General features: G+C 42.4%; 1 pseudogene; it reads right to left on the bottom strand.

Moving 5' to 3' along the window:
• Nucleotides 1–280: 280 nt before the first annotated feature.
• On the bottom strand, nt 281–13,386 carry LOC147916451 (small ribosomal subunit protein eS12-like; annotated as a pseudogene).
• Between the last annotated feature and the right edge of the window lie 2,262 nt (nt 13,387–15,648).

The raw sequence follows: 15,648 nt of genomic DNA, 5'->3' as shown, positions 1-15,648 counted from the left end.
AACCAAGTCTAAGCCCCAGGTCAGCAGTCTTCCCAGCACACCAGAGACACGATTCAAGATTCATCCATCCAGGACAAGAAGAGTTAACCAGCTGGGCAGGGAGTGTGCCTTTAGCTTGAGGCTGAGAAGCACTGTTTATGGTGGAAGGATCACTTCCTGTGATTATCAGGCCTGAGTCAAGAGTCCTTTTTGAATGGCAGGTGCTGAGAGGAAATGAGGATTCCTGTCCTTTTATTGATTTACTATTATTTTTTTTTACAAATGCCAAGTTTTTATTTGTTCATTTCTTGTATTTGATATACTCCTCGACAATATCCTTGGCCTGAGAGTCTTTGCCACACAACTGCAACCATTCACTGTACCTCTCTGTCAGTTTTACTGAGGCCTACCCATTCCCCTAGTTTCTTGTTGTCTTCACCTTGGTTAGGTTGATTAGTGTACAGCACAAAGGGCCTCCAGCGACTTGACATACATAGCTATGCTCACCACAGTTGGATGCAAGCCCACGGAGACGGGATTGGCGCTTGTCTCAGGCTTTGGTTGCTTCAAGAATTCCAGGTACTAGCCCATCGTGGATGAGGCCAGTCTTCAGCACCTCTCATGAAGCAGCATTAACGTCCATTACACCTCCAGCTGCAATGTCTTCCTCGGCCCTGGCCGTGGGGTACAGGTAGAGCCAAATCCTGGAGGTACCCAAGCCTCTGCCTCTGCATGGCTCAGCAGCGGCAGAGAAAGTCTGTGCCCTTTTAAATGTCAAATTGTTTCCAATACCAAGCTTCTTGAGTTTACTTTTTCAACTGTAATACAAGGATAGCCATACTCTACTAAAAAAGAAAAGGCACTTTGTACAAAGTAGTAATAATTACTATTGCTACCAAGTACTGATGAGGACAGGGCAACGTTCATTTTGATGCCTGAGATAAGCCTTAACCAGAACCCAGAGCTCTAAGTTTTATCATCAGGAGAATATTCTGGACTCCCATGGTCAGACCCCAAAGTGATAATACCCACCTCAGACTGCGAAAAACTCTGCACAATCCCCTCCTTCTTCGACTTGTGTCCTAGTTCTGCTATCACAGACACTGTTGGTTACTTAGACTGATAATTATTCCCAACCCGTTTCTCTGTTGCCACCTTTCTCTATCAAGGCCGTAGAGGCTGGAAAACCGAAATACTCCCTTTTCCATCCTCCCTTGAAGCTGTGGGAGTCATGTGACAGTCTGGCCAATGAGGCTTAGGTTGAAGACTTGGGTTAGGGGGTGGGAGGCTTTTGGGAAGAGTTTTGTGTTTCTTGCTACAACGTACAGAGGCCACAGGCCCCGTCCTTTTTTCTTGCCTCACACCAGTTTCATTGGTTAATTATAGAAATAGAGATAAGCAAAGAAATGAAACATACAACAAAACCTATAAAAATTAACCATAATCTCACCACCCAGAGGTAACCCTAATATCAACCTTAATGTGATGGTATACCATATCGAGGGGAGGCGTGTTCTCAATGCATAAATACACATGGGGGAGAAGAAACCACCTTAGAAGGTAGTGCAGTTTGAATCACTGCTCTGAGAGGATGGGTAAAGGAAAAGTCCTCTTTGTTTTTCTCTACTCTGCTACAATACTCTACTCACAGAATATTTCACTTCTGACACCAGATATGTGGGGGGGGGGGGGTGGTTCCCACACCAAGCAATTCTGTGACATCAGCTGGATGTCCTACAATTCAATTCAGTTCTGACACTATCCACCTGGAGTTAGCATCAGATCCCCCAAGTTAAGAGCTCAGTCCCATACGATTGCCTGCCACTTCAGATGCCAGTTGCAAGCCCAGGTTGTTTACCTGTGCTTCTGACCGACTGGCTATATCGGAGGTTCCCATGACCCCCTCCTCGGTTTCAATAGGTTTGCTAGAATAGATCACAGAACTCAGGAAAACAGTTTACTTACTAGATTACCAGTTTATTATAAAGGATATAATTCGGGAACAGCCAAATGGAGGAGATGCATAGGGCAAGATGTGGGGGAAGGAGAATGGAGCTTCCACGCCCTCTCTGGGCACCCTCCTAGCCCCTCCACGTGTTCACCAACCCAGGAGCTCTCTGAACCCTGTACTTAAGGGGTTTTTATGGAGGCTTCATTACGTGGGCGCGATTGATTAAATCATTGGCTATTCACGATTAAACTCAATTTCCAGCCTCTCTCCCCTCGCTGGAGGTCAGGGGAAGGGTGGCTGAAGGTTGCAACCCTCTAATCACAAGGTTGATTCCCTTGGCAACCAGCCCCCATCCTGTGGTTATCTAGGGCTTTCCAAAAATCACCTTATTAGCACAAATTCAGGTGTGGTTGAAAAAGGGCTTGTTATAAATAACAAGACACTCCTTTCACCTCCATCGCTCTGGGAGCTATTTCAGGAACCAGAGGTATTTGAGGACAAAAGACGAAATATTATAACAAAAGGTGCTCCCGGTGCTCTTATCACTTAGGACATGACAAAGGTTTTAGGAGCTGCGTGCCAGGAGCAGGACGAAGACCAAATATATATTTCTTATTATAAATCACAATATCACAGAATGGAAAGAGTCCTCCTAAGGAGAAAATTTGCTCTTTTTGCTTATGACAACACCTTGATGAGTTTTTTTGGCTGCGAAACATAGGTCTAGAAGGAGAAAAAAATAAAGAATTCAGTGGCCATGCACAATAAAGTAGCAGGAATTTAGGACTATGTATCATGGAAATTTAAGTCAGAGGATATTTGGGCTCCTCGGGCACTGAGAGGAGAGATGCAGGAGAAGGATCTGGTAGGAGAGAGCAAGCTCCAGCAACTTGTCAGCTGACCCAGAAGGCTGGTGGAGTTGGCCCAGGGACTTTAAAATGTCAAATATTCTGTTTTAAATTAACGTCTGTACAGCGCTGGACCTACTGTTGACGTGCTGTCACTGCTCCTTGTTATCCTCCGCCTTCAGGAAAACTCTATTACAGAAAATGTCCTGGCACTGGTGATGCTTTGGGGGATGGGGAAGGAGCTGCTTGAGCCATGTTTGTGGCATGCCTGGGCCGCAGAAGTGTTTGCTTTTGTCTGCTCTCTGCCTCCTGTAAAGGGGTAACAGCACCCCTTGACATTTGGGGAACTCCTCCCACTCCATGAGGTCCTGGTAGAGCAGTTAATCACAGTGCCCCAGATTCCCCACCCTACTCAGAGCTAGATACACGACCCAGGCTAGCCAATCACTATGCAGTATCCTTCTGCACGCATCGACTGAACCAAGATATGTGCTCTTGACCCAGAGGGCCAATCAAAGGCCTTCACCAGAGTCTTCCCTCTTGGATCTGGAGGGGTAGTTTTCTATTATCCTCATGCGTGGAGAGTTCTGAGGATGGAGGCCTGGGGTTGCAGGCAGCCATCTACCCAGCCACATAGAGAAGGCCACTCTGTAATGGGAGGGAATGGAGCCAGGCGGAGATGGGAGTTAGAGAGAAAAAGAGAGAGAAAGAGAGGCCAGGTCTTGAGGCCCTGGTTCTCACTCTCCCCTTGGGCTACACCAGCCTTCCCGGCTCTGTGAACCAGTGAATTTCTGTCTTGGTGTGTTTCTGTCGTTTGCAGCAAAAAGAGTCCTGACTAATAGCAGAGTGAAGAAAGAAAGAGACAAGCTTGTGGAAAGAGGAATATTGGCCACTGGAATAATTGAGAATCCAGGAGAAGCAGGCATTCAGAGTAAAAGATAGCCAGGAATACATAGGCCAACAAACCTTGAAAATAATTGGGCCGAATACCAGACTTTTCTCAGCCAACAGGGACTTCAGAAAAAATCCTCATTTTTTTTTTTTTTCATATTACAGGATAAGATGACCACTGACAAGTAGATAATTTACGGACACCAAGTACATACCTTTTTGAATTAAGGGCAAATGTATGATAGATATGATTTTTTCACCTTCTTGGGGACATTTTGCTCCTCTCTCTCAACCCTTGCCATCTCCATGTAGAAATCTTGTTCCACATATTCCACGGCCCACTAAAAGTTCATTTAAAAACTTCATACCAACTGATTCGAATGTATCCCTGCCCAAATTCAATGCCAAAGTAGCTCACAATAATAATGATGAGAAAATAATTTAAAACTTCACATTCTTTTCCCATGATGGAAGCACTAAGAGGTAGTGAAGTGGACATAAGTCAGGTAAGGATCTGGGACGTCAGCCATTGCTTATATTGGCAAGGCAGGAGGATAAGATTTTTCGGTTTCTGAAGCCTGGTGCTATGATGCTGTGGTCTGTATAAACAATGACAGGCATGAAGAAGCGAAGGTTTCTGGAGACCTCCCTTCACTGTCACCGTCAGGTGCACACTTAGGATATTTGAGTGCTGCAGTGAAGACGTGCTCCTGCAAACATACATTTCCATGTGGCTTCTTCTAAGAGTTTACCAACTAAACTTAGAAAAAACAAAAGAAACATTGGATTTGAATCTCAATTTATGTGACTCATCCAACTATTTAAATACAATGACAAACTGACTCATAATTCATATGACTCATCCTTAGAGTCTCAGATTAGCAATGCAGAAGGATTTTCTTTCTCTTTCTTCTGGATGGAAGCTCCCTCGCCCCACTCATTTTTTAAAAAACTTTTTATTTGGGAATTTGGCATTGTCTGGGGGTGAAGAAGGCAAGTTTCTGGGGATAGTGACTCTAAGGCTAAGAATCCTCAGGGGCACAGGAACTATAATCTAGAAGCATAGAATCTTTCCAGATACAGAATGTGTATCCATGTATGAGAAGGAGAGTGCACATGTATATTTATGTGACCAGAGGGGTGAGCTGAGGCAGAGAATTCTCGTTGTCCCCATAGCTCTTCTCTCCTTCTTCCTGTAGTTTTATCTGAGGAGATGGCTGCCCAGCTAAAGACTAAATTTTCTCACCTCTTGAATAGTTAGGTTTTTCAGCCAGCCTCCAACGATCTCTGCCTCCTGGTATTCACACCTTTGCACAGGCCCTTCCCACGTTGTACCAAGGTTGGTCTGTGCAACCAGTAAAAAAAAGCAGAAATGATGGTGTGTCACTTCTGATATTAGGTTCTAAAAGACACTACAGCTTCTCTCTCTCTCTCTCATTATCTCTCTCTCTCTCTCTCTCTCTGGGATTTGTTGCTCTGGGGGAAGCCAGCTACCATGTGGAGCAGCCCTACGGAGAGGCCCATGTGGTGAGGAACTGAGGCCTCCTAACAACAGCCAGTGAGGACAGAGGTCTGCCAACAACCATGTGAGTGAGCTTGGAAGTGCATCCTCCAGCCCCTGACCAGCCTTCAGATAACTGCAGCCCCTGAGCCACAACCACCCAGCTAAGCTGCTCTTGAAATGGTTTGATATAATAAGTGTTTCTTATTTTAAGCTTTGGGATAATGTGTTATGCAGCAATAGATAACTAAAACACTAGGAGTGGCCAAATGAAGTGATGTGTGCTACTTCCAGGTCATACTCTTAAAAAGAATAAGTGTGCTCTCTTGTATCTCCTTCCTACTTTTCATGAACTAGAATGTGACTATGGTAATGAACTTGTCTTAGAGGATGCAGATGACAGCAACACCTTAGGGTTTGGAGGGCAGCAGACAGAAAGAGCCTGGGTCTCTGTGTTAGTCAGGAAATACCAGGTTTAGCTGCACTAACAACCAACTTCAATCTCGATGGCTAAAAGCAATGCTTTATTTCTCACTCCCACAAATCTGCTGCAGCACTGAGAAATTTTTCAGGATGGCTGTCTTTCACATCAATAGTGCTTCCACAAATTTCAGTGAAAGGGAAAACAAGAGCAAGAGAGCCTTGCATTGGCAACTAAATGCTGCTGTGACACACCTCACACTCACATTTCATTGGCCAAAGCAAGTTGCATGACCATACCTAACCCCAAGGGGGCAGAGAAGCACAATCCTCCCTTATTTCCAGAGGAAGGAGACTGAAAATACTGTTTCAGCAGAACTAAGATTCACTAAAGCACTCAACACCATCAAGTTATTACACCAGCCCTGCACTTCTATCCAGGAAGATACCTGATAGAGAAATAAACTTCTATTTTGGTTAAGTCACAGTGTTTGGGGATCTCTTGTATAGAGCCTAGCCTGCATCCTAAGCAATAAAGGCATATAGATTAAAGCATAGATCTAGCATTTGCCTACCTATTAACTGATTCTAAAGTTATTGACAAGGAAAATGAAGGCACACAAATGGATAGTCCTATTTGCCCTTCCGTGTCCACACTCCATCCTTTTCTACCCTACTCTGTGGCCAAGGAGGGTGACTTTTACAGATTGCCTCAACCAGGCTCCCTTGTTCGATGACTTCTGGTTGGGTTTAGCCAATGATACGAGTAGAGTAAGGTCAGGGTATTTTTTCCCTGTATATGTCCTTCCAGAGTCTTAGCTTGACAGTGACTATGTTCTTCTAGCCAAGGCCACGGCTTCTGTCGGGAGGCCCTCTCCACAGCTACAGGTCTCTCCAGCTTCCAGTAACCTCTCCCTCTCCTTGATTCATTCTAGATTCATTCATTCAAGCCTAGAAGTAGTAACTGTTATTAGCCCAATGTTTCACTATCCCTTGTTGGTTTCCCTTAATGTTCACCATGTCCTTGTAAAGACCTTTCATTAAATTGTCTTCAGTTACCTCTGCCATCTATTTTCTGTCAGTACTATGATCAATACAATACTTCTCCTTCAAATTATAGATATTAGTCAAAACAACCAAATAAACATAAGAAATGGGAAGACATGAAAGTCCCAAAAGGGTGATGATGATCTTTTAGATCAACAGTATAATAATCAGAGCAAACAGGCATTAGCATCAAAATCTTACAGTGCACGGAAAGATATCCTCTCTACTGGCATCATCAAGATGATGAGAATCCAAGTGGCATCTTAAATATTTGTGACTTTATGCCAAATCGTTCTAGCAAAAGCTATTTGACATACTTATTCCAAAATTAAAGCTGATCCTCAAGTATCTCCATTATTCATTTCAAATATCACTGGCTTACCAACTTAATTCCTTAGCTGGAGTTCCACTGAGTTCAGCCAGGAAGCTCTGAATTAGAATGTGAAGTTTGCCAGGTTTCTGTTTGAACAAGACTCAGGGAGCCTCCAAAAATCTCACAGGCCACCAAGAGTGCAGCTCATAGCTCAACTCATTCCGTGGTAAAAGAAGGAAAGAAAGAAAAAGAGAGAGAGAAAAAGAGAGAGGAAGGAAGGAAGGAAGAAAGCAAGGAAGGAAGGAAGGGCAGGTGGGTGGGCAGGTGAGGGAGGGAGGGAGGAAGGAATTGACCTGCCTATCAAGTTCATAGAAAGAAAGATGATTCTTCAAGTGAGGAGCTGCCTCTTCTACATCAAAAAACAACAACAACAAAAAAGCCCTCATTTGGCAGTGCTCCCCAAGGGGCACAAAGCTAGGGGACCTAGAAGAGAATGTGGCTTTCCTTCCAAACACGTCAGCTTCCAATGGAGTATCTGCAGTGGCCAAAGGAGGAGCCAGTAAGATCACGGAAGATGATTTTTTTCTATAAAAATGTCTGGGATATAAATCATTCTATGATTAAACAAAACACCTGAGAAGAAAATGAAAAATGTCATATTCTTCATCCATTTATTAAAATATTCACCCATTCTAATCCAAAACAAACAACACTAACAAAATCATGCGTATTTGTCAGGATGCTTTTGGTTACAAGTGACTGAATATCCAACTAAAAGTGGCTTATCAGGCATTCTCTTTTCTCATATAACAAAGGTAGGTGATGCCAGGTTTGGCTAATTTAACCACCTAACTAGGCCAAAGCTCCGGATCATCCTCTCTGAGATGTTCTTCTCTTTCTCCTCATGGTCGCAAGATGACAGCTCCAGTTCCAAGCAGCACATCCCACTTGACACCACCCAAATGTAGGAAGGAAGAGCCCCGGCTTTCTCTTCGGGCACCTCTCCTTTTATTTTATCAGGGAGGACAAGCCTTTTCTTGGAATCCCCCCAGCAGTCTTCCCCATAGCCCTCATCGTCTGGAACTGGGCCACATGCCCGACCCCAGGCCTATAATTGGCAAAGATAGTCAACACTTAGAACAGACTGGCACATAGTGGGAATTCATTACATATTTGTCGAATGAATGAAAGGTGAATTGGATTACCATGGTTGCCTTAGAATAATTACGGTCCATTTCCTAGAATCCATTTTCCCAGAACACACTGTGGCTTGATGGCTGAAGAAAATTGGCATTTTCTTATCAAGGAAGAAGGAAGGAATGGCTTTGGGGCAGTCAGCCAATAGCGTATGCCACATCATGCCATTTCATCTTAAAGCAGAGACCAAGAGTAACCCAGAAAGGGCTTATTATTTTCTAATGGTTACTTTGAAGAAAAAAATGTTTTTTGATTTAAACAAATTGTTCATGCAAGAGGGGTAACTCATTAGTGGACAAGTTACCATAATCTACGGAGAAATCAACTTTTTTTTCTGCCCCAGCTTAGGCATCAATTCCTTCAGGGTATTCTCTCTGCCTCAGCCTGGTCTGGGTGGGGTCTTTCCTGTGTATTAGCCAATACTCTTTACGTCCGCATAGTACAGCACTTACCACACGGATTACATTTCCCTGTTTATTCTTCACCCCTGCACTAGAGGCTGTTACGGCTTCACTAAACTCTGTTTCCTTTTTCTTCTGTACACCCAGCTACATTTCCCAGCCTCCTTTGCAGTTAGGTGTGGCTATAAGACTAAGTCTGGTCAATGCAATGTGGGTAAAGTGATATATGCCACTTCCAGGCTTGGCCTTACCGTAAAAACTACCCATGCATTTTCCTAAGTCTCTCCAATCAATCTGCTGGTTGTGTGGAGAGGGCTCCATGGACATAAAAGAATGTGGAAGGAGCTTGGGACCCCAAATGACTGTGTGCAGCAGAACACCTACCTGTCCTCTTACCAACCAGAACTGGCTGAGATGAAATGTGTGAAGAGTACATTTTTTATTGTGCTAAGCCACTGAGAAGTAGGTGTTGGTGTGTTGTTGGTAGAGCAGTTATCCCACCCTGCCGAATACAGTTCCCCACTACAATGAAAACCTCTTAAAAATAGAAACCTCCTCTATCTTTTCCAACATGGTATTCCTTGCTCCAGCATAGTGCCTGTCACATAATGAGAACTTAATACATTTTTTTCATGAAATAAATGTAATTCTCTCGACACGTGTCACGTACCTACTATGTGCCAAAATGGCTTTAACTCTGTAATGTTATACCAGGAATTTTTGACGTCTTCTCATAGCTCCACATTGAAACTAACTATAAATCCCGTCAAAAGGGACCTGGGGTTCCCTACGGTGGTCGTCCTCCCTGGCAACAAGAAAAGGAGGAAAAAGCGGCCTCTCACTTTTGAACCTGCATTACTGGGGAGAAGAACCCCAGTGGACAAAGGGAATGGTGGAAGCGTCCCCCCAGTTTTTACTTGTTGAAAAGGATGCTCAACAAAGCGTTTAAAGGTCAAAAAGGGCAGTGTCACCAAGGTGCTTTGCTGTAAAGTCACGTGACATGGGAACATTCCTGCTGTCGTCCCCATCACACATTATGTGCAAGCATTGCCGAACCTCTCAACAGGGTTTCTCAGTGCTTTTTGAAACACCAATGATTTTACCTGGGGTATCTCTTTAAAAATGCAAATTCTATGTTTTTAACCAGCAGTCCTGCTCGGTAAAGTATGAGAAACATTGCTACCTACCCTGCTTTTTTTGTTGTTGTTGTATTATTGTTTTTTAATAGGTTAATTGGAAACAACTTGAGCATCTTCCATCCCATCAAATCCCTTTCCCTTTTAACTAGCTAATGTCCATGCCAGGAAATACCCAAAAATAGCTGCGGGGTTTCCTTCCCGCTGGGACTGGTTGGGGTGGGACAGTTACAGGCACCCTCTCTGGCCTCTGTTTTTACTGTTTTTCTTTCATCACTCAGCTGCAAAGCATTGCAGGTTCCATATCTCACAGGTCCTTGCAAATTTCATGCTGCCAGGAGCTTGGCCCAGGTTAAGGTAATTGCTGACTTCCTTTTCATCCCCAAAATGACCACTGGGATTCTCACTGTTAGTGTAAGTGTAAAATGATACAACCACTTTGGAGAAACTGCTTGGCAGTATCAACTAAAGTGAAAGATATACCTACCCTATGAGCCAGCAATTCCATTCCTAGATAGATCCCCAAGAAAAATGAATGCATATGCCCACAAAAAGGCATGTACACCAGTGTTCATAGCTTTATTCATAATAGCCCCAAACTTGAAACAACCCAAATGTCTATTAACAAGAGAATGGATAAGCATTATGGCATATTTATATCATGAAATACTACACAGCAGTAAGAGAAGAACAAACTATTGATACACATAACAATACAGATGGACCTCAAAAACATGCCATGCAAAAGAAGCCATATACAAATGAGTATACGCTGTATACTTCCATTCATATGAAGTTCAAGAACTGGCAAAACTAATTTACAGTAATATAAATAAAAACAGGGCTACTTCTGGGTGAAGGGAGGGGACTAATGACCTGGGAGGGGGATGACAGAATTTTCTGGGAAGATGGAAATGTTCTAAGTATTGATTTGGCCAGTGGTTTCACAGGTGTTTGTATATAAAAATTCTTGAGCTATATACTTAAAACTTGTGCATTCTACTTTAGTTCTGGAAAGATATCTGATTTCCACTACTCTCAAGGGGCAGATCCACATGCCTCTGTTTATTACTTCGCTACCCGGTCTTGTCTGGGTTTCCTCCACTCTACAGACCCTGCAATTTTTTGTCTTCTTACCAGAAGTTTCCAGCAGTTGCCAGTCTCTGCTCAGTCTCCCTTCTAGAGTTTTCTCTCATTGTCATTTCTCTGATGAAATGACTATTATTGGTGAATGGCACCAGAGCTGATCCTGTGTATCTACTACCATGGCCCACCACCAGGGTGGGTCACTAACTAGCACCCCACAGTGGGCTTGGCCCTTCTGTAGTCTAAAGTAGCCCTTGCTGATTCTTTCTTTATGGTTCTTTTAAATCTTCTCATTTCCATTTCTTCACCTATTTCTATCTTTTTCCCAAATTGCCTCCAGCTTCTGGGGATGAATGAAAAAAAATGTTAGTACTTTGGTTGGTGGATTTAATTAGGGCTGCTGTGGCTTGGGACTTAAGCTCAGATAGGTTTGCCAAACCGGGTGAATGTGGTGCCAAAGCAACTTGGTGAGCTGCTAGCGATGGGGGATTGAGAACACCAAAGGCTCTGGGAGGCCCGGACTAAAGACAGTTAAATGAATTAGAGTATTACAGTTAGATGACAAATACCAAGGAGAAAGCATGGGCCCAGTGTAAAAATCCTCACATTTCTAGCTCCTTGTATCTTAATTTTTGCTCAGAACTTCACAAACTCTAAAATCTGAGTTTTTCAGAGCAAAAGTGCCAACTCATTGGGACAGACTCCAACTTTTGTTGCAAAGTGGAGCAAATGGTTCTCTGCCCACAGTTGAATCACAGCAACCTAATCCAAAATGAGAAAAAAAAATGTAAAGCATCAATATGCTCTCTTTAAACTACTGAACATTCTGAGTCACCCAGAGAAAGGAAAAGAGCAGTGAATTAGGAGAAATTAAGAAGCCATCCTGAGTTGGAAGAGGAGTCTGTCCTTGACGGCATGCAGCTTTCTTTGCTGATTACTGTTAACGGAAAGAAAATACTAGACAGGGCATGACAGTCGTCACTTCTTGAGCGGACTCAACTTGCTAAGGAGTCGTGATGCTCTAGGTGGTGGTTCTCAAACTTGGCTGCATGCTGGAATTACATATGGTGCTCTAAAAATCACTGAGGCCTGGATCCCACCCTAGATTCTGATTTATTTGGTCTGGGGTGCAGCCTGGGCATCAGGATTTTTAAAAGCTCCTACATGATTTTAATGTGCAGCCGAGGTTGAAAACCACTGATCTAGGTTCTAGAACCTAGGCCCAGCAGGGTACTTAGCAGGCTACCACACACTCAATAAATATTTGGTGCTGTTGGTCATAGTAACCTAAAAAGAGATTTTTTTATTGAGATATAATTCATATAACATAAAATTCACCACTTCAAAGTGTACAATTCAGTGGTTTTTAGTATATTCACAGAGTTATGCAACCAGCCCCACTATATAATTTCGGAACATTTCCGTCACCTCAAAAAGAGACTCCATACCTATTAGCAGTCATTCCCTATTCTCCCTTCCTCCAAGCCTCTGGCAAACATTAATCTATTTTCTGTCTCTACAGATTTACCTATTCTGGGCATTTCATATAAATGCCCAGAAAATATAAATCATAAAATATGTGGCTTTTTGTGTCTGGGTTCTTTCACTTAGCGTAATGTTTTCAAGGTTCATCCATGTTGTAGCATGTATCAGTGTTTCATTCCTTTTTAATGGCTGAATAATAGTCCATGGATATACACATTTTTTTTTTCGACTCATCAGTTAAGGGACATTTGCATTATTTCCACTTTTTGGTATTAAGAATAATGTTGCTATGAACATTTGTGTACAAGCTTTTTTGTGAATGGGCATTTTCATTTCTCTTGGGTGTATACCTAAGAGTGGCATTGCAGGGTCCTGTGGTAATTCTATATCAACTTTTGGAGGAACTGCCAAACTGTTTCCACAGTGGCTGTACCATTTTACACCAGCAGTATATGAGGATTCCAATTTTTCCATGTCCTTGCCAACACTTGCTATTTTCCATTTTTTAAAAATATAGTGTGTATGAGGTGGTATTCACTGTGGTTTTGATTTGTATTTTCCTAATGACTAATGATGATGTACATCTTTTCATGCACTGACTGACCATTTGTATACCTTCAGAGAAATGCCTATTTAAATCCCTTGCCTATTTTTAAATTGGGTTGTCTTTTAATTGTTGAGTTATAAAAGCTCTTTACATATTTTGGATACTAGACCCTTATCACATATACGGTTTGCAAATATTTTCTCCCATTCTGTGGATTGTCTTTTCACTTTCTTGATAGTATCCTTTGATGCATAAAAGTCTTTAATTTTAATGAAGCCCAATTTATCTTTTTTTTTCTTTGATTGCTTGTGTATTTGGTGTCATATCTAGGTCATACTAATTTTGATAACAAATAACGTGGTCACTTTCTCTCTGTAGCTTGTGGTAGGCAGCATCTAATGGCTCCAATGATCCCTACCACCTGATATTCATGCTCTTGTGGAATCCGTCCTCTTGATTGGGCTTGACCCTATGACAAAAGTGATGGGATGTCACTTCCAAGATCAGGTTACAAAAAGACTGTGACTTCTGTCTTGCTCTTTTTTGCTCACTCTCTTACTCACTCTGAGGGAGCCTGCCGCCATGTTGTGAGCTGCCCTATGGAAAGGCCCACATGCCAAAGAACTGAGGGAAGTTTCTGGTCAACAGCCAACGAGGAGCTAAAGCACCCACCTAAGCCTCACCCACATTCCAGACCCACAGAAAATGAGATGGTAAACATTTATTACTTTAAGCCACTGGGTTTTAGGGTAGCTTGGGTTTTTTTAAGTTATTTTTGTGTGTGTGAGGAAGATCAGCCCTGAGCTAACATCCGTGCTAATCTTCCTCTTTTTGCTGAGGAAGACCGGCTCTGAGCTAACATCTATTGCCAATCCCCCTCCTTTTTTTCCCCAAAGCCCCAGTAGATAGTCATATGTCATAGTTGCACATCCTTCTAGTTGCTGTATGTGGGACACGGCCTCAGCATGGCCGGAGAAGCGGTGCATCCGTGCGCGCCGGGATCCAAACCCGGGCCACCAGTAGCGGAGTGTGCACACTTAACCGCTAAGCCTCGGGCGCGGCCCTAGGGTAGTTTGTTACACAGCAATAGATAACTCATATAGTGACTTTTTGCAAAGGCAAAATGAGGCAAAGTAATAAGCTAAACTAAAGCCCTGGCAGCAAAGCACTCTTGCTCTAAAGGTAAGATGACTGGAATTCAGCTGGTTAACCAAATGGTATTCACCAAGCCATCACAGCACAAGTTGTTTTAGTTACTAGAGGGATTTCCAACATCAAATATATATAACATATATTTAATACAACATATATTATATATTTACTATATTAAATTAAATATAGTATATAAATAAGTATATTTATATATTAATTAATCACTGTATTAACATATTAATATAATATACTAAATTTATTATAATATAATGCATAAATAAAATATATTCGTGTATTATATATAATAGAAATAATATGATAAACTATCTATAACTATAATTAGATCAGTAGCACCTGTATCTTTGAAACACTCATTCAGAACATCAGAACCAGCTTCTCTCTTCCCTTCCTTCCCTTACCCCCAACTGTTTGTGCTACCTTCAAACTGGTGTGAGGTTACAGAATACAATAATGATAATATCTGTCTAAGTAAACAAGGTTAGGAAAATGACTTAGTTATGCAAGTAATATGCAATATACATAAAGTGACCATATGACCTGCTCCCAGGACAGTCTTAATTTCAAATCTTTTTTCTCGTGGTCCAAACGTGTCCTGTTTGGGATTCAGAAAACAGGGTTGCCATATATATACCACAAGGTCAAATGATATCCTTTGAAATCTTTTGCAGGTTTAGATAATTCAATTCTATTTCTAAGTTATTCCATTTGCACCAACAACTGGGAGCTGTGAGGGTTAGTGAGTGAAAACCTTACCAAGAATTTGAGCTTCTCTAATTAATAAATAAGTAATAGACCGTCTCCAAAGCCCAGAAAGTTCCACAACAATAGCAGCAACCTAAGAGGTCATGCATGGGTTTAGCTGAGTCTTACCAAGGATAATTATCAGGGAACTTGCCTTACACTGTCTGGGGAATAAGCCACAGCAGGGTGAGGTCCAACACAAATCCCAGACAGAGGGGTTGTTCTGCTTGGAGGAGCTGAGCAGCTGGCCGGAGGGAAGAGGAAACCTTTGGAATGCCTGCCCTGGCCAACGCTGTCATTCCTTTCATCTTCTCTCACAAAGAATCCGCTATGCTGTCCAGTCCTGGTACGAAATACCTATTCTATAAAAGCACATGAGTGTCTGGTCTGACGATATGAAGGAGCCTTTCCCTTCACTTTCTACCCCTTTGCATTATGCACTCCTTAATGCTTGGGGGGCGTGGAGAGCGATGAGAAAAGCAATGACAAAGAATTAGAATCTTCTGAGTCAATTAATAAAATTAACTTATCTTTTTTAAAGCCTAAGACTTCTTTGGGGATATTTAACAGCTTGGTAAGGTAGACCCAAATGCCATAAATGTGGACTAAATGCAGTTTCATTTCAGTACCGTAAACATTGACTGAGTGGCTCCGAGGCAGCAGACACTGGGCTGGGCACTGGGGTGCAGGATGAATAGGCCTGGACCTGCTCTCACCAGATAGGTTGCTCAGCATCTAGCCTCAGCATTTCAGCTGAGCTCCCAAGGGCCATGTAATCCTGCCTTATACAGCATGGTGACTATAGTTAATGATAATGTATTGTATATTTGAAAGTTGCTAAAAGAGTAGGTCTTAAAAGTTCTCATCACAAGAAAAAAAATTTTCAATTACATGCAGAGATGGATGTTAACTAGACTTCTGGTGATTATTTT

The sequence above is a fragment of the Ceratotherium simum genome, chromosome 8 (assembly GCF_057802395.1).
Source record: "Ceratotherium simum simum isolate JZ-2026a chromosome 8, ASM5780239v1, whole genome shotgun sequence".
Classification (NCBI taxonomy): Eukaryota; Metazoa; Chordata; class Mammalia; order Perissodactyla; family Rhinocerotidae; genus Ceratotherium; species Ceratotherium simum.
Note: the sequence above shows the minus strand (reverse complement) of the source record. Positions and strands in the feature narration are given on the sequence as shown.